This window comes from Trachypithecus francoisi, unplaced genomic scaffold (genome assembly GCF_009764315.1).
Source record: "Trachypithecus francoisi isolate TF-2019V2 unplaced genomic scaffold, Tfra_2.0 Lachesis_group12, whole genome shotgun sequence".
Classification (NCBI taxonomy): Eukaryota; Metazoa; Chordata; class Mammalia; order Primates; family Cercopithecidae; genus Trachypithecus; species Trachypithecus francoisi.
The window spans coordinates 58,133,418-58,151,296 of record NW_022681457.1 but is presented as its reverse complement, the minus strand read 5'-3'; the positions used below and the strand labels follow the sequence as shown (position 1 = coordinate 58,151,296).

Here is a 17,879-nt window from a genome sequence, read left to right as displayed (position 1 = left end):
ATTTTATAGTATGCAATTTATCTATTCCATGAAGTCCAGACAATATGCACTCATAATAAAGTCTCATCACCTCCAAATACTTTCCAAGGCAGTGTACTGACCACACTTTCCTGTCTCTTCCATGGCTATGGCTTCATTCTAGGGTGTTACTTCCTCTTGAGCTATTTTTCCTAATTTATTATTTTCACTAAGTGTTACATTTTTACATGTTGATGGAATTTATTAGCATATAACTGCATAATATGATCTCATAATTATAATTACTTTTATCAGCATGTGTTATGTCTCTTTCCTTCGTTCCAATTTTCTTTATTTCTCTTTTTTCTTAATTAGATTTGTTAAAGTTTTGTACTTTATTGGGTTCTTCAAAGGGTCAACTCTCCAACTTACTAAATCATGTTAATGTTTTTCTTTCCAAATGTGTTCTGATCTAATATCTGTCGTTTCTCATGATTTCCACTGACTGGTCTTATCTAACTTCCTCCACTTCTCGAACTGCCCTTTCTGTTCCTCTCAGACGTGACAAACAGCTTGCTACATCTCTTCCTCCCAGTTTTCCCGGGACAGGACTCGATTGCTTCCAACACTTAACGCTGCAGAGAAGTCTGAGGTCAGAAAGATTTCTATTTCTTTTAAAATTCTTATTTTCTTCTTATTTCTTTTCCTGTGTAGATGTCTGTGGGCATTTTCATTTTCCCTGAGATTCCAAAACATCGACTAGGTCTAGAATGCCACCTGTAGCGGTGACCACCGTCCTCTCTGCGGGCACTGAACTGACTGCAGCCTCTTTTCTTCCAGGGAAGACGTGTCCAAGGTTCCCAGCAGCTCTCCAGGAGAACTGGCCCAGGAAGGGGTGTATATTTGCCCTCCCTGGTGGAAGTGGTGGCCCTTCCTCATTCGTTTTAGCTGGGGCTCCAGAGACTCTGGCAATCAGTGGATCTGAGTCTTTTTTGGCACAGCAACGTTTTTTATTTTGTGGATTTCAACACTGCTTCTGCATCTCCCTTTTTATTTTGACCTTCCAAGTTACTTTTAAATGGGGGTTTGGACTCCTAGGTTAGTGATTTATGACTATTATTCTTTCACTCCGTTTTCCTGTTTTTGTTTTATTACCTCAAGGAAATCTAGCATTAAAATAGCACCATTTAGATAGGGCCAGAACAGATTCCTGGACTCGCTGAACCATTGTAGCCAGAAGCCCTGGCCACAATGACTGTGACACCGGGCCCAACCTGTGCCCTGATGTTTGTTCACTGGTGACAGGTTTTCCTAGAAGCCAGGGGATGCCTAAGAATGTCAGGTAGGGCCGCGATGTTTCTTTGAACAACGTAGCGCATGCCAGGGCCCACTTCTCTGCAGAGTGTGTTCCGGGTGCTATTCCTGTCTCTTTCTCCATTTAAAAAATACTGCTATATTTCAGATACATGCTTGCTCCACGGCAATATTGCACATTGGGGACTGGACTTCTAGTGTGCCCATTTCTCTCATTTTTAGCTTATGTTTGGTGATCTGGGGGTGCCTGTCTCTTCCCCTCCCCTTGTGCTGCACTCTGAGGGTGGCTGTATTTGACCTTCGGAGAGAGTAGATGAGGAAGGTGGACAGGCCAGTGGGACGGTCCACCTATGGCCTGTCTTCTTTTCTAGAATGTTAGCTTCATGCAAGCAGGAAGCTTGCCTTTTTTAATCCACTCTCTCCCCAGGCCTTAGAACACAGTGGTGTTTAGTAGTGAGTTGGCCAATTGAAGGTACACAGGAACAAAGGCGGTTCCCAAGCTCTTCTCAGAGCTGAGGCTCCAACCCTGCTGCGCCTCTCCTCGCCTCTCTCTGCCATGCCCCCTGTCCTCTCCATGCTGTCTTTGGACTGTAGCATCTCCTCCCTCCCCTCCAGGGGGAGCTTCTTGTTCTGAGATCTTCCTGGCAGCAAGCAGAGTGTGTACCTGGCAGTGGCATGAGTGGAGCTGGCCTTCAGCCAGTTTCCAAGTAAAGAACCTGTCCCTGGATCCCCAGTGCCTTGTCAGGAGACAGAACACTCTGGGCTTTTGAAGTCTGGGGCTTGGGACCCAGGGGTGCCTTCAGAACTCAGGAGGGTTCCTGGAGCCCTCATGCAACCCTGACTGCGCCCCTGTCCTGAACCTCCCGAGGGCAGCATCTCTGTTTATTTTCATGACGTATGGCACCCCAGTGAGTTGCAAATGTATGCTTTTCACATTGGATAGAATTCTTATGATTTTGGCGAATTGTGCGTTCACAGGAAGTATAATTAAAATCAACCTCCTGTGTTTCCTCCATCACCCAGGCATATGAGAGTAGGGGGCAGAAGTTCAGAGTGTCTCCATCTCAGGTAAAGTGCCCTGCAGCCTGGCTCTTCGCGCTCAGATCTCAGTGCTGCCACTTGTTAGTTGTGTAATCTTGGATAAAGATGAAATCTCTCTGCACCGTCATTTTTCCATAAGCCATACCGGGATAAAAATAGCACCTGCTTCATAGGGTTATTGGGAGAAGTAAGTGAATTATTTTATGTGAAGTGCTGAGAACAGTGCGAGGCGTGGAGTACATGCCACGCAATGATTAATGTGGTTCTGACTGTCCTTTCTAGCGAGATGTGGGCCTGCACCTTAGAACTTGCAGACCTGGACTGCCACTGTCAACTAAAGCCACACATACACAGACACACATGCAGAAACACAGACACGCACACACACACATGCTTGTGCAGACACACACATGCACAGACACACAAACCCCTACACACCATGGGCGATTTTCTTCCTCACTTCTTTTTATGGGGGGTAAGAGCGAACACTTGCTCCTACCTTACAGGTGGGGTTGAGGGCCCAGGTGGGGCAGGCTTGTGGCTTGAAGCGTGAGGCCCCAGATGGCTATACATAGTGCGCGTTCCCCATGATGGGAGTTCCTGCTGCAGAGCCTGGAGTAAATGCCCTGCTTGCCCCAGAGCTGTTAGGGTATCCTAGCAGCTAGCGCTGCTCCTTGTGCAGAATGAACAGACTGAGCAGCTGCAGAGAATACCTCCTCCTCCCGGCCTCGGGCCTTTCCCAGCATGTGCAGGTTTGCTTGGGGTCTGCCTCCAGTGCCTTGAGGGTCACTGTTTTGTTTTGGCGGTGATGCCTGCTCTCGCAAGCCCACTTGGGCCTAACTTTGGAAACAATCCTCTGACTGTACTCAGCTTTCAGTGCTTTCTCAAACATGACTTCACCTAGGCTTGATCTAATACCAGCTTCACCACTTCCTAACCCTGATCCTCTGCAGGTCCTGGTAGCTTTGTTTATAGAGCAGTTCTTTGGATTGAACCAGAAAATGCATACAAATAATTTCACGCCGTGTCTGGCATCTGGTGTATGCTGAATATAAGTTGGTTGCTTCTGGAGATCCTCAGTCCAACCCCAGGAAGTCTAGAAATGATTCTCCCTCATTGAAAGTTGTCACAGAGATTCCGCAGAGTAGAGAGGGCTGGAATCTAGGTCCCCAGTTCACTGTTCCCTCCTCTCACAGGGTTCCCTTGCTGTTCAGGAACGTAATGGCCATATGAATGTCATTGCCAGAATTGCCTCAGGCCATTGATATATCTTCACTTTCCGTTTTGAGTCCTTTGGAGGCCATCGGGGAGCTGCCGTTCCCCTTCATCATGGCTACCTGCTCCGGGAGGTCTTGGCTGCCGCAGGGTGGGCCGGTTTGCACTGTTCTGTGGGTGCACAGTCCCTGGAACTCCCTTTCTGTGTGGATGTAAGTGATGCATAAAGATCTAAAATCCCAAATCTTAAGCTTTCTCCAGGATTTCTGCTGCAATCCCAGAAGAGCAGCTCTGGAGTCCCTCTGAATTAAATACACAATTTATTTTCAGATCTCTTTTATCACGAGGGCTCACATGCAGCTAATGCATTCCTCTGTGTTTGAGGCTGCAGTACGGTACATAGACACACCGCTGGCAGAACCCATTCCTTCCTGTGAGGTCACCCACATGTTATTTAAGTGCAATATTTTGGATCACACGAAATAAAAAACCTGTACTGTTGTGCTCCCATTAAGCACCCATTACATAATCTCTGAGTCGCCTGGAAATGGTTTTTAAAAATAGTTTGCATGTTTACTGTTTGTGAAGCACCTGTGCTAAGAGCTTTGCATGTCTTCTTCCATGTAACACAGCAACCTAAGGAGGCAGGAACTACTGTTATTCCTGTTTAATGCATGGAAAGCTATTGTCCACAGTGGGGAAGCAGTGCCAGCAAGATCACATAGCTGGCACCCACGGGTTTAAGCCAGGGCCCAACTCCACCAGACATAATGACTTTGCTCTCAACTGCCACATTTGATTGCCTTTCTTGATGGTTACTTTGGGTCTTAATTTGCATTTTTCTGATGACTAATTTTAAGTTTTTTATATATTTACCCTCCTCTGTGACCTACAACTTAAAAATCTTTCCCTTTTTGATTTTTCTTAGGATATACTAAATAACCCTCTCTTATTGGAGGGTTGCAAATACCTTCTCTAGTTCATAGCTTGCTTTTCAGTTTCTTCATAGTATCATTTGATAAACAGAAGCTCTAAATTACGAGGTCATAATCATGATCAATTTTTGAGTGGTTAGCCATTTTTATGTCTTACTTAAAACATCCTTCCCTACTCCAAACTCATAAATATATGCTCCTAAACATTTTAGGCTTTGGGTTTTTACACCGAACTTTTTAATCCATCAAGAATTGGTTTGTATGTATGGCACGAGGTAGCAATCTGACATTATAATTTTTTATATCCATAATCAACTCTCTCAGTGCCATTTATTGGCTTTCACTTGTCTTAGTTGAGTTCCTCAAAAAGCAGAGCCCCAGAAAATGTCTTGGGTGCAGATTGCTTATTTGAAGGTGACTGCAGGAAATGAGAGTGAGGGTATAAGGACAGTGAGACAGGGAAGGCACATGAATAAAGTTGCTGCCATGGACAGCAGGGGTTCAAGTCCACCAGGACCCACCAAGACATGGACAGGATGTCTTCCAGAATTCTCCACCCGAAAGATGGAAAGCAGGATTGTATATCCACCATCTGCTACTGCCTATCCCCAGGGATGATAAGCCCACACGTCTGGGCTGTCTTAGTGTGGACCTAGAGGTCTCTTGTGAAATCAGACAGGGCCCCGTAGCAGAAAGTGGAATGACCCTGAGGTGGGACAGCATCAGAGCCAGGTGCAGGAGCTGTCATGGACCTCTGATGAGAGGGGAGCTGGGAGGCAACGTGGGCCAGGGCGCCAGGTGTTCAGTTGTGCTCTCCCGGGACCATTGTCTCCATCTTACAGAGGATATCCAAGTGGTGCTGCCAGAGCCTGGCCCAGAAGCTTTTCTGCTTTGCTCTGGGCCTTGGGAGGTGACGTGGAGGGATGACCCAGTTGGCTTCCTTGCCTCTGCTCCCTTAACTCCTTGGGATGAGGGCAGAAGGAGAGGAGGGAGACAGGGCCTTCATTCCTCCTGCGTCCTCCCTGCAGGGCCACCTCGGGCTGGCTGAGTCCCTGCTCTCAAGGCAGCTTCCTCCTTCTGATCACCTGGGATCACATGCTCCCTCATTCCTCTGCTGTCACTGTTCCACCGAAATCTTTGCAAATTGTCAGGTTATTGAATCCTCTGATGTCCATGCGCCACCTGTTCCTTCGGGGATTCTGAGTGATAGAAGCAACTCAGTCCATTCACAGGGAACAAGACCACTGCGGTCTCCCTGAAATGAATGAGCAAAGGAGCTCAATTTCTCTATGCCCTCCCCCGGCCCCACCTCTGTGCCTGCTCATTGCTCAGGGCTGTGGAAGGGACGGGGCACAGGTGTGCAGCTTCTGCCCTCCAGAGGCTTCCCGTGTGGTGAGTGAGATGAGTGAGAAGGGGAATGAGGCCCTCTGGAAGGACAGCGAGAGTGCTCAGAGCACACTGGAGCTTTGTTCTACACCAGAGTCTTCCCAGGTTCCTCTAGAGACCCCCGCCTGGGCCTTCCGGGGCCACCTCCTACATCTCGCCTTTTGTCTCTTCTCCATCCTGGCTGGAGTTGGGCTTTTCCCTCATTCTCTTTCATGTTGCAGTTCCAGAGGTTTCTGCTGACTGATGTCTCTTTTATAGATGTTCATATGACTGAAAAGCAGGCTTCAGATGCACATATCTCATATTGACGAGAGAGTGAGTGAGGACAATGAGGAAATTCATGGTCTTTTAACCAAGCACAGGGATTTTGGAATCGTGGTTTTTTTTTTTTTTTTGCCTTTTTCTTCTGAATTCTGCAAAGCTGCTATACTAATAGCCTTGATTTGCATAATTTCTGGAGTGCAGCAGAATAAAAAGCCAGGCTTGCAGGCAGACAGTCTGGCTCTGCTGGTGGAGGGCAGGGCCTTGTATTAGGGGAGAGGCAAATCAACATAGAGTCCCTGGGTGCTTGCCAGGGCGAGAGGACATGGCTGGAATGGGTGTGGTGAGTCAGAAAGTGGCTTCCTAACCCTCCCCTGTGACAGTGTCTAACTCAGGGACTGATACTCAGGGAGGGGACTGGAGGAGGGGCGGTCCTCAGCCTGTCCTGGACTCCAGGCCCAGGTCAACCCCTCCACAGTAGCTGGTGCTTCGTGTGGAGCTGTGCAGACATTGGCTGTCCCGGGTGAATGTCTCTCTGATTTGGGATCTCCCTGCTGAAGGGGTTCTTTGGAGAAATCAATCATTGTCAAGTCTAGGGCATACTTCACGCCAGACTCACACAATGGTGAGACTCACACAATTAGCCGTCATTGGGCTAAATATTGCACCACAAAGGGCATCTGTGTGGTATCAAGGTGAACAAATGGGCTTTAGAGTTGAAAAGAGAAGACTCCCCATGTGCGAGGCTAAGCAAGTGACTTTGGCTTAAGAATAAAGGTAATACGACAGCGTGCAGTGGCTCACGCCTGTAATCCCAGCACTTTGAGAGGCTGAGGCAGGAAGATCATTTGAGGCTTGGAGTATGAGACCAGCCTGGGCAATGTAGTCAGACCCTATCTCTGCAAAAAAATTTTAAAAAAAAATTAACTGAGCTTAGTGGCATGTGCTTGTAGTCCCAGCCCCTGGGGACTCTGGGGTAGGAGGATCACTTGAGCCAGGAGTTAGAGGCTGCACTGAGCACCGCACACTACTTTGTGTCACTGACTCCAACTGGGGCAACAGAGCGAGACCCTGTCTCATAAATAAATAAGTAAATAATAACAGAATGAAGATAGTGTGGCTTCGTGAGGATCTTGTGACCCTGTGATCGTACAGTGTGTGTGCTGACTGCATAGTTGCTATGGTTACATTTCATTCTCACTGGCTTCCTTTGCCAAACTTTTATTTCAGAGTTTATGTTAAGGGGTCTGGGTTGGGTTAAATTTATCAGTGTCTTCCGAAGGACAAGAGTCATCGTTACAGATGTTTTCTGACAAATCCAAATTTTATGAATTCCCCACTAAAATGTCTTGTTCGTGCCCCCTGCTGCCTACCTCTCTTCTGAAGGCTAAAAGCCTCTTGTTGGAGGCAGGCCAGCAATGACACGTTTGTCAAGGCTACAGATGCAGAGGCTCGTAGGAGGAGCCTGGGGCCTCTCAAGACGTGGTGGCCAGAGAGTTCTGGAGTGTAATGAACAGCACAGCAGCCGTGGAGACTTGGGCCGACACTTGGGCTGGTGTTGAAGGACATCCTCCCTTTACCCCACTCTGTGCCAGTGTGCCTCTTATTTCTCCCTGGGCTACAACTGTTATTAACGTTCAGATTTTGGAGATAATGGTTTTAATTAAACTACTTTGCTGTTTACTACTGTTTCGGGAATTTGCTAATTAATCTTTATGTAATTGTTTTTGCAATGGTTGTACAGCAAAAGTTCTTAAATTATAAGTTAAGCCTCGTGCAGAGAATCTAATTTTTAATCAGTGTCCCATGTTAGTAAGCGACAATGGGGGTGGGGAATTAACTGATTGAAGTCCCTGCTCCATGGAGGTTGTCTATCTTCAACCTGGCAAGTTGGCCGCACTGTGCAGAGCCCTCTCCCTGTATCTCCCCATTGTCTCTGCATTTCGATGGTGCTGAAGGAACCGTGGATGTCCACGTATTAGGATAATAATTCTGACGCTTTCTTTGTAGGGATATGACTCTAAAAGGGCTGTTCCTCACAGATGTCTGAGGCCACCTTCAATTAAACCCAAGCCTCTTCCTTTTCTACTGGAGCCCCTGTGAGTAAAGTCTGTGGAAATCATATCTGTTGAATTTTGGAGAAGTGTTGAAAGGTGTTTTAGGCTATCCCACAATATTTGATATGGAAGAAGCATTTCTAATGGCAACTGGAGGGGATTGCTCTTTAACTCCTAAATTAAGAATAAGAGACTTCAAGTACATCTGGAGCTTGTTTCCCTACTATCTTACGATCTTAGCCTGTTTGTGCTGCTATAACAGAATACCAGAGAACAGGTAATTTACAAAGAAAACATTTAATTGGCTCACAGTTCTAAAGGCTGGGCAGTCCAAGATCAAGGGGCTACATCTGGTGCCAGCTTTCTTGCTGCATTACCCGTGGCAGAAGGCAAGAGGGAGAAAGACGGAGAAAGAGCAAGAGATGGAATTCACAGCCTCGGGTCCTTTTATAATGGACACTAATTCATTCATGAATGTGGAACCCCCATGACCTGGACACCTTCCATTAGGCCCCACCTCCTGACACTGCTGAGTTGGGGATTCTAATACATGCTGTGTGTTAAACACATTCAGACCATCACATCTACCTTGGCCAGTATCCGTCGCTCTCTGATTCAGGGTTCTGATCCCAAGACTCATGGAAGAGACAAACTACAGATTAGACAGAAAAGTCTAATCTGCCTCCTGGTATCAGCCCCTCAAAACAGGCATGTGATCTCAGTAGTGCTCATCTCTGCCTGAAAGTTAGGACTAGCAGAGAACTCCACCAAGCAGTACAGTCAGTACTCAGGTTAGAAGCATGAAATTCAAAACCAGCCTTCCTGGGGTCCAAGCCTGACTCTGCCACTCAGCTCTGTGACCTTGGATGAGTTAGCCAACTTCTCTGGGCCTGTTTCTTCCTCTGTGAAATAAGGGTTTGTAAGAGTGTATGTCTTAGAGTACTGTTATAATAAGCAAATGGGATGAAAGAAGAAAGTCTTAGTACACTGCCTGGCACAGAGTCATGCATATTGTTATAATCCATTAAGCAATTTTATCCATGTTTTTGTTTTCAACTTCTCCCACAGTGCATGCTGGGTCTCACTGCCTAATTTGCTCATAGCTATGAACTTCTCACCACCAAATATTTCTTTCCTATTGTGCTTTTCTATGTTGGGAGCTAGTCTGATTTTGCTTCATCTGTGATCTCAAGTGTATTTAGGGAACTGCTGACTTTAAGCACACATTTGCCACAGAAGGATAGCTCAGGGGTGGCATGTACTAAGTATCTTTTCTCACACCTGTGGAAGAACTCATTCATGCACCACAGCACTCTTGTTCACCAGGTTTGAGCCCAGCCTGGACTCCTCCTTCTGAACTCACTGCTTCAGTATTCAGGAGTCAGAATCTTAAACCAGGAAACAGAGCCCCAAGCAGAGCCGACATGCTAATGCTTTATTGGGAGGTGCAATCCCAACAACCAAAGTAAGGGACGCAAAGAGATAAAGCAGGAAGGAGAGAAAGCAAATACAAGGTCATATGTTACCAGAATGGCCACGGTTTCTCCAGAACTCTAACTGGTTGCTGAAGTCATGTGGGACATCTCCAGGGAAGACATGTGAAACACTGTGGCTCAGAACAGTCCGTCATACTGGAGAAAGGCCAGATAATTTATCTGCTGGCTTTTTTCCATTCTCTGTCTCCTACTAGTCAAAGTTCACATTACGGACCATCAATGTCTTGCGTGAGCAGGTTGTGTTAATTGTGCTAACCAGCTTCCCTGTCCCAGGACAACCATTGAGGAGGCCAGAGCCTCCATGAATCCAGTGGAGTTAAGCTAGGAGAACAAAAACTGTTTTCGGTCCCAGCACAGCAAGTGCAGTGGGAGCCATGCAAGCCTGGCAGACTCCCCAGTGGGGGCTGAGTACACTTGGGTGGCAAAGAGTCAGGCCACAAGCAGTGGTGTGTCTACAGGAATTGAACTAAAGCTCCAGAAGATGTAATTGCTGAGTGGAGTTGGTGGCTCATAGACTGGCTTCTGTGAAGTTGGCACATGGCACAAAACCAATCTTGGCATTCAATGTTTTGTTGAGAAACATCCCAGAAGGCCGGATGTGGTGGCTCACATTGTAAGCCCAGCATGTTAGGAGGCAAGGTGGGAGGACTGCTTTAGGTCAGAAGTTGGAGACCAACCTGGGCAACATAGTGAGACCCTTCTTGATAAAAATAAAAGAAAATTTAAATAGAAAAATGTTAAAAAGAGAACAGCCCGAGGGCTTTGATCTTCAAAGTCTTTGTCCTATTTCTTTATTATTTCCATCTCTTTTCCCTAGTTTCTCAGCTTTTTGCTAAAGTGCAGGAACCACCCCTGCTTAGGGTATAAGATATACATTAGCCTCTTATCCCAGACCCGAGAGGCCCATGATGGGACCACATGGGAGAGGAATAGGGTGGCCACTGGTTTCAAACTGAGACACCCTGACGTCAGCTTCTGCATCCTCTCTGCTGTACTGTATTCCTCTGTTCATCTCTCACGACCTTCTTCCACCTGTTGAGGTTGTATCTCATGTCCAGCGTCTCACCTAATGGTTTCTGGCCACACTATCTTTTTTCAGCTCCCAGCAAAGACAACAGTTTGTGCTGAGATGTGTTTGGAAAACCCCTCCACTCCTCTTTGTCTGGTAAACTCCTGCTCATCCTGTCAGTCTTAGCTTCGGAAAGACCAGCCCAGACCCCACCATGTAAGTCTCTGTTGTCCATCACATCATATCATACTTCTTCATCTGTAGGAGAATAAGAATTTATTGGGGCAATTACTGAATTCACATCTGTGTCCTCCACCAAGCTGTATGCCCTACGAAGGCAGGGAATACGATTATTCTCTGCACCACTGTGTCGCTGGCTCCTGCCCTCTGGCTCATAATAAATGTCACACACACCCACACATGCACACTCACAATGAAAGAATAAGTGAGCAAATAGGTGAACACCTGGATCTCTCTAACTTTTTGATCATTTGTCTCCGTGAGCCTGGAGGCTGACAAGCCAGTAATTCCTACAGCAAGTGCGGGGCTGCTATCGTTTGCTCTAACGGTTGTCCTGATGGCCTTGCAGAAAGTAATTGACTTTAATTATGCCCTAAACTGACCCTTTGAGTAGAACTGAAGAATAACTGAAGAGAGAAAAATGATTCAGAATGGTCCTGTTGGGTCCAATTATCTGTAGAGAAAGGGAGTGAGGATGAGGCCTGGATAAACCTGGGCTCCCCAGCATGAACCGCACTGTCTGCTCATTACGTGTTCCCTGCAGCCTGTCTGGGCTTTTGGGAAACTGTTCTGCTCATTATTGATACCAATTTATCCTCACTGACAGGACTAGTAGAAATAAGCTCCGAGTTGTGAAAACAGTGGGAATTCTAGGCCCCCAAGATTAAGTATCAGCAATAGCTATTATCCTTCCATCAGTGCCAAAATCTACACTTCCCCGGGTTTGGGACAGCAGATGTTGTTTGAGTAGGGCTGACCCCAGGGCCAGAGGGCAAGGGGGTACTTGTCAAAGTTCTCTGCCTCTGATCTTATTATAAAGTGTGGCCTGCAGAGAGTGAAGAAGAGGTTACCATGGACCTCAAGGGACCCAGCAGAAAAAGCCACATGTGAGGACCAAATCACCTCCCTGTGTGTTAGATGGCAGAGTCCCTGTTGCAGGGAGGTGTAATTAGGGCCTGGAGAAGAGGATAGTTAGGATAGCCAGTTGCCCCTGCCCAGTTGACTCTGGGTGAGGAAGTTTATGCGGAGCACAGATTTGGTACCCACAACGGATGGTGCACTCGTCTGACATTTCAGACCATTGATGTCTTCTCCGCTTCCCATTCACTAGGGCTCCATGCACCTAGCTTGGTTTGTTTTGCAAAGAGCAATCTGTTCTTTTCTCTCAAAACTTCTGGGACCTGATGTCAAACTTGCCATATTCTCTCTTCATCCCTGTATTCAAAGAAGCCTCAAGAATTGACTCAGATACCTTGATCCCTTTGCTGTGAGCATCAAGAGATCCAAAGAGATCTACTCTCCTTGTTCTTCTTTCAAAACCCACCTTCCTTTTGAACTCAGGAAAGGTGGGGGCTGTGTATATCCCCTTGTATAATTACCAGAGATGTGCAGGGTGATGCTTTATTTATTTATTTATATTATACTTTAAGTTCTAGGGTACATGTGCATAACGTGCAGGTTTGTTACATATGTATACTTGTGCCATGTTGGTGTACACTGGGGAACACTGACACTCTTTTTGTTAATCTCCAATTGGGTGGGCTATTACTTGTTACTTGCACTCCTTATTTAAGAAAAATCCCTCTACAACAAACCCTCAGGAGAACGTCTTAAAGCTCTAGTAAAATCTCTGGAAAGTTTGGAACAGGTGAGCAGATACGAGGACTGCGCAGAAACATCCTGTCTTTATAGAGTCCTTTTCAATCATATCTTCCTTTACATTCACTGGAAATGTTTGTAATTTAGGATGAGCAATAAATGGAACATAATGTACCCGTCTGCTTGTGAGAATGAATTTCGTGCCTACTGAAGGTTCTTTGCCCAATAAAGTCTCCAAGGAGATGAGAGTGAAAAGACTCACAAATGTGTTCTATGTCCTGCGGGGAGAGGGATGTATATTGTAATTTTTATGCCATGCATAAAAATCTCCAAGCTTCCCAAGTTACGTGAGATATTACTTTTGCAGAGACCAATATCAGGAATATTAGATTATTTTGTTCATATTTTCTAAAACAATTTTTTAATATATTTCAAATGTATACAAAAGTAGAAAGCCTAATATAGTAACCCCCATGTACTAATCACCCAGCTTCAACAATTACAAAAGAGTGGCCACTTCAGAGTTTTACAATTTGATCTATAAATATTTCAGTATATATCTAGAAAAAAATGTTAAATATCAAATTTTAAAAAAATTATATCCACAATACAATTTTTCACCTCTAAAATATTTAATGATTTCTTAATAATATCAAACACTAAGTCAGTGTTCAAATTTTCTCAGTTGTCACATGGATGCTTCTAAAATTTTTACACAGTTTGCTTGTACCTGGATCCAAAACAGACCCATTCATTGTACTTGGCTGGCATAACTTATGTTTCTTTTAATTTATCTTCTCCCTCCATATTTTTTCTTTCTGGCAGTTTTTTTTTTCAATGTTGTTGTTTTTGAAGAATCTAGATCTTTTGTCCTGGAGACTTTCCAACAATCTGAATTTTGTGGATTTTGTCCCATAGAGACATTTCCCTTGCTCGTCTGTCTCCTGCGTTTTCTCTATATCCATATCCATATTTTCTCTACATCCATCTATAACTGTAATCCAGTCCAGATGCTTGATCAAGTCCAGGTTTGATGTTTTGAGGCAAGACTGCTTTAGAGGTTGTGCTGCCTGAGGTTCATAAGGCCTTATTATGTGATGTCAACAGCTGTTGATGATCACGTAAAGATCTGTCACCTCACAGAAGGTGACACATGGGGATATTCTAGTCTCATCAAGCCTTCTTCATTTGTCAGCTGGAATATGTCCATAAAAAGAAACTTTCCCTTATCAGTTTTGTGGTTCCACCGAGAAAGCGTGCATACAGGGAAGGCGTTACACATGCTTTGGTTTTCGCCTTTTATTTGCAAGATTATTTTTTAAACTAAACTTTCCATTTTAAGATAATTGTAGATTCACATGGAGTTTTAAAAAATGCATACAGAAAGACCCTGTGCATCCTTTACCCAGCTTACTCACTATGGTACCATATTACAAAGCCATAGTATGATATACAGCCAGGAAGCTAACATTAGTACAGCCAAGATCCTGAACAGGTTCATCACCATAAGGCTCCCTCCTGCTGCCCTTTCATAGCCACGCTTCCCTGATATCTGCTGGCCAGTCCCTGACCCCTGGAAATCACCAATTCATTCTTCATTTCTATAATTTTGCCATTTCATGAATGTGGAACAAAAGGAATTATATAGTCTATGACCTTAGGGATTGGCTTTTCTCACTTAGCATAATTACCTGGAGATTCACCCAAGTTACTACATTTGTCAATAATTCATTCCTTGTTATTGTGAGTAGAATTTCATGGTATGGATGTACCACCATGTGCCAATAATGTGTTCACCCACTGCAGATCATCTGATTATAGGTTTTTAATGTGCATACTTGCCATGTATTACATTACTTAGTAAAGTATTCAAATCTATTGCCCATTAAAAAAATCAGAGTTTGGCTGGGCATGGTGGTTCATGCCTGTAATCCCAGCACTTTGGGAGCCTGAGGTGGGTGGATCACTTGAACTCAGGAGTTTGAGACCAGCCTAGGTGACATGGTGAAACCCTGTCTCTACTAAAAACACAAAAATTAACCAGGCATGGTGGCACATGCTTGTAATCCCAGATATTTGGGAGGCTGAGACAAGAGATTCACATGAACTTGGGAGGCGGAGGTTTCAGTGAGCTGAGATCACGCCTCTGCACTCCAGTCTCGGTGACAGAGTGAGACCCTGTCTCAAAAAAAAAAAAAAAAAAATTCCAAGTGTGTCTTTTTTCAAATTGAGTTTTAGGAGTTCTTCTTATATTCTTAACAAAAGTTCTCTATCAAATGAATGTTTAGAGAATATTTTCTCCCAGATTGCACCTTTCCTTTTAATTTCCTTCATGGTGTTGAAGGTGGAAAAACTCAATCTGTTTCTCCTTTGCTGTCATTCCACACAATAATCAACACAGAAGACTTCTGTGACCAAACGTGTGGGAATTTCTCCCCACCAATGAGTAAGCAATCAAGCCTGCAGTGGACAGGAGCTGGGCCTCCTCCCATTCAACGCTGTTTACGTAGAGACAGTTTAGATCTCACGGGTTAAGAGCTCAGTCATTGAGCCTGTGACTGGGACCACTGCACCCTTCGGTCACCAGTTGCAAGTTTGGGTCTTCAGAACTTCTGAACTACTAGCTATATAAATCAGGACTTCCAGAATCCCCTTTTGGGTTCAATTAATTTGCCAAAGTGGCTCATGGAAGTCAGGGAAACACTTATGTTTATCAGTTTATTATAAAGGATATTACAAAGAATAAAGAGAAAGAGATACATAGGGTGAGGTAGTAGTGAAGAGGTGTGGAGCTTCCACTTTCTCCCTGGGTGCACCGTCCTCCAGCAACCTCCACGTGTTCTGCTCTCCAGAAGCTCTCCAAACCTTGTTCTTTGTTGTTGTTGCTGTTGTTTTCTGAGACGGAGTCTCCTTCTGTCACCAAGGTTTGAGTGCAGTGGCGCGATCTCCATTCACTGCAACCTCTGCCTCCCAGGAACAAGCGATTCTCCTTCCTCAGCCTCCCAAGTAGCTGGGATTACAGGTGCCAGTGGGCGCCAACACACTCGACTAATTTTTGTATTTTTTTGTATGTTTTAGTAGGGACAGAGTTTCACCATGTTGGCCAGGCTGGTCTTGAATTCCTGATCTCAGGTGATCTGCCCACCACAGCCTCCCAAAGTGCAGGGATTACAGGCATGAGCCACTGCACCTGGCCTCCATCACGCCTGGCCTCTACCACACTTGGCTTCCAAACCTTGTTCTTTTGGGTTTTTATGGAAGCCTCATTATGTAGACATGATAATTTAAATCATTGGCTATTGGTGATGAACTTAACCCTCAGCTCCTCTTCTCTTCTCAGTGTTTGAGGGGTGCGGTTGAAAGTCCTGATCCTGGAATCTTGCCTTGGTCTTTCTGGTAACTGCCCATATCCTGAAGCTACCTAGGGTCCCCCTGTCATGAGTCAACTCATTAGCAAACAAACTACATCATTTTGAAGATTCTAATATTCAAAAGGAGTTGTATGTCAGGAAAGCAGGCTAAAGACCAATATCACAGATGTCTTTCAAAAAGCAGATTTTTAAAATGTATACATTTTGTCTTCTATCAAAAAAACTGTCTGACTCCAATGTTGGAAATATTTTTTCCCTGTATTTTCTTCCAGAAGTTTATAATTTTAGTTTTTAAATTAATGTCTATGATGCATTGAGTTATCTTTTATATGATGTGAGGTAAAGATTAAGGATTCCTGTTTTCTATGTGGATATGGCACCAATTGTTGTTAAGACTATCTTTTCTCCATTAGACTATCCTTTCTCCATTGAATAACTTCAACATCCTGGCTGAACATCATTGGATCATTCATATGTGGATCTATTTCTGGATTCTTTATTCTGTTCCATTGATTTATTTATATTTCTTTACACAAATATGACCCTTTCTTGATTAATACAGCTTTATATCAAGATATATTATACATGTCTTTAAATCATATGTCAATCCTCTAACTTTTTCTTTTTTGCTGCTTAAAAAAAGTATTATGAATATTTCAGGTACTTGGCATTTTAATATAATTTGTAGAATCTACTCGTCAATTTCTGCAAATTCCTGACTTGAATGGGACTGATTGAATTTTGGATAAATTTGAGGAGAAAGGGCATGTTAACCAGAACTGAGTCTTTCAAACCAGGAACATGGGCTATCTTTCTATTTGTTTAGGATACTGGATTTTTCATTGTTTTCAAGGGCCCAGAAAAAAGTGTTAAGAAAAAATGTAAAATAAAGTCATACTGCTACTCTTAACTCAAAGACTATATGGTTTTACTTTACCTTATTGATCTCATATTTTTCTCTCCAATGATAAAAATGCAAATTCCCCAAAACTACATGACTATTTGCTTAATTCCATATTACATATACAGTACTCTCATAATAATAATACCATTACGAACACCAAAAATAAGATGATAAAAAGTTTAATATTCTTTCTTAAAGTTATTTTTATCAGAAGGTAGATTTCACTAGGAATATGTAATCAAATCATTGTGTTCAAAAGCATTTAGAATATTTCCTCTGTGTGCAGTTATTCCAGGAGTCATTAAATAGTTTTGTAAAGAGTCATCCAGTTAATATTTTAGGCCTTGTGAACCACAAATGGCCTCTGTTTCTTCTCCTTTTCCTCCTTTTCTGCAAAGCCTTTTAAACATGGAAAACTTCTTCTTAGCTCACGTGCTGTACAAAAAGGGACGTGGGGTGGATTCAGCCTACAGGTCACAGTTTACTACTGGATTATGTCAATCATTGAATTTACAATTAAGAATACTGATTTTGCTTTCAATTTTCTACTCCCTTTATACCTATTTATATTATATTATACTGTTGTTATGCAATTATGCACCCCCTTACCTTTCTCCTACCCCACCTTCATGGAATAACTGTATTCTCCACCCTGCTAATGTCCAGCCAGGCCTGGTGACTTGATTTTTGCCAGTGGAATGCAGAGTGACTGTGTGTGCTCTAAATCTAGCTATTAGTAAGTGTGTCATGCTTCTATTAACCCCTCTAGGAGCTTCCTCTACCATGAGGAACACTATGTTTCTGTAATTGCCTGATGAGTTCTTCCTGCCCACTGCACAGACAAAACTAGTCCACTGAGACGTTGCAGTAAAGAAAGAGTTTAATTAGCATGAGGTTGACCACATGGGAGAACTGAAGTTATTACTTAAATCAGTCTCTCTGAAGGCTCAGAGGTTAGGGTTTTTCAAAGAAAGTTTATTGGGCAGGGGCTAGGAAATGGGTGCTGCTGACTGGTTGGGGGTGAAATCACAGGGGTGTGGAAAACAGTCCTCATGTGCTGTGTCTGCCTCTTGGTAGGGGCCATAGGACCGGT

At 44.1% G+C, this 17,879-nt stretch overlaps 1 long non-coding RNA gene across 1 annotated transcript in view; it reads left to right on the top strand.

Moving 5' to 3' along the window:
• The first annotated feature begins 523 nt into the window (after positions 1-523).
• The window catches only part of LOC117092254, a 68,308-nt gene continuing 50,952 nt past the window's right edge, over positions 524-17,879 (top strand). The window contains exons 1-2 of the long non-coding RNA XR_004440701.1: positions 524-610; positions 8,121-8,209. This is a non-coding gene — a long non-coding RNA (uncharacterized LOC117092254). The remainder of the gene's footprint in view (positions 611-8,120; positions 8,210-17,879) is intronic.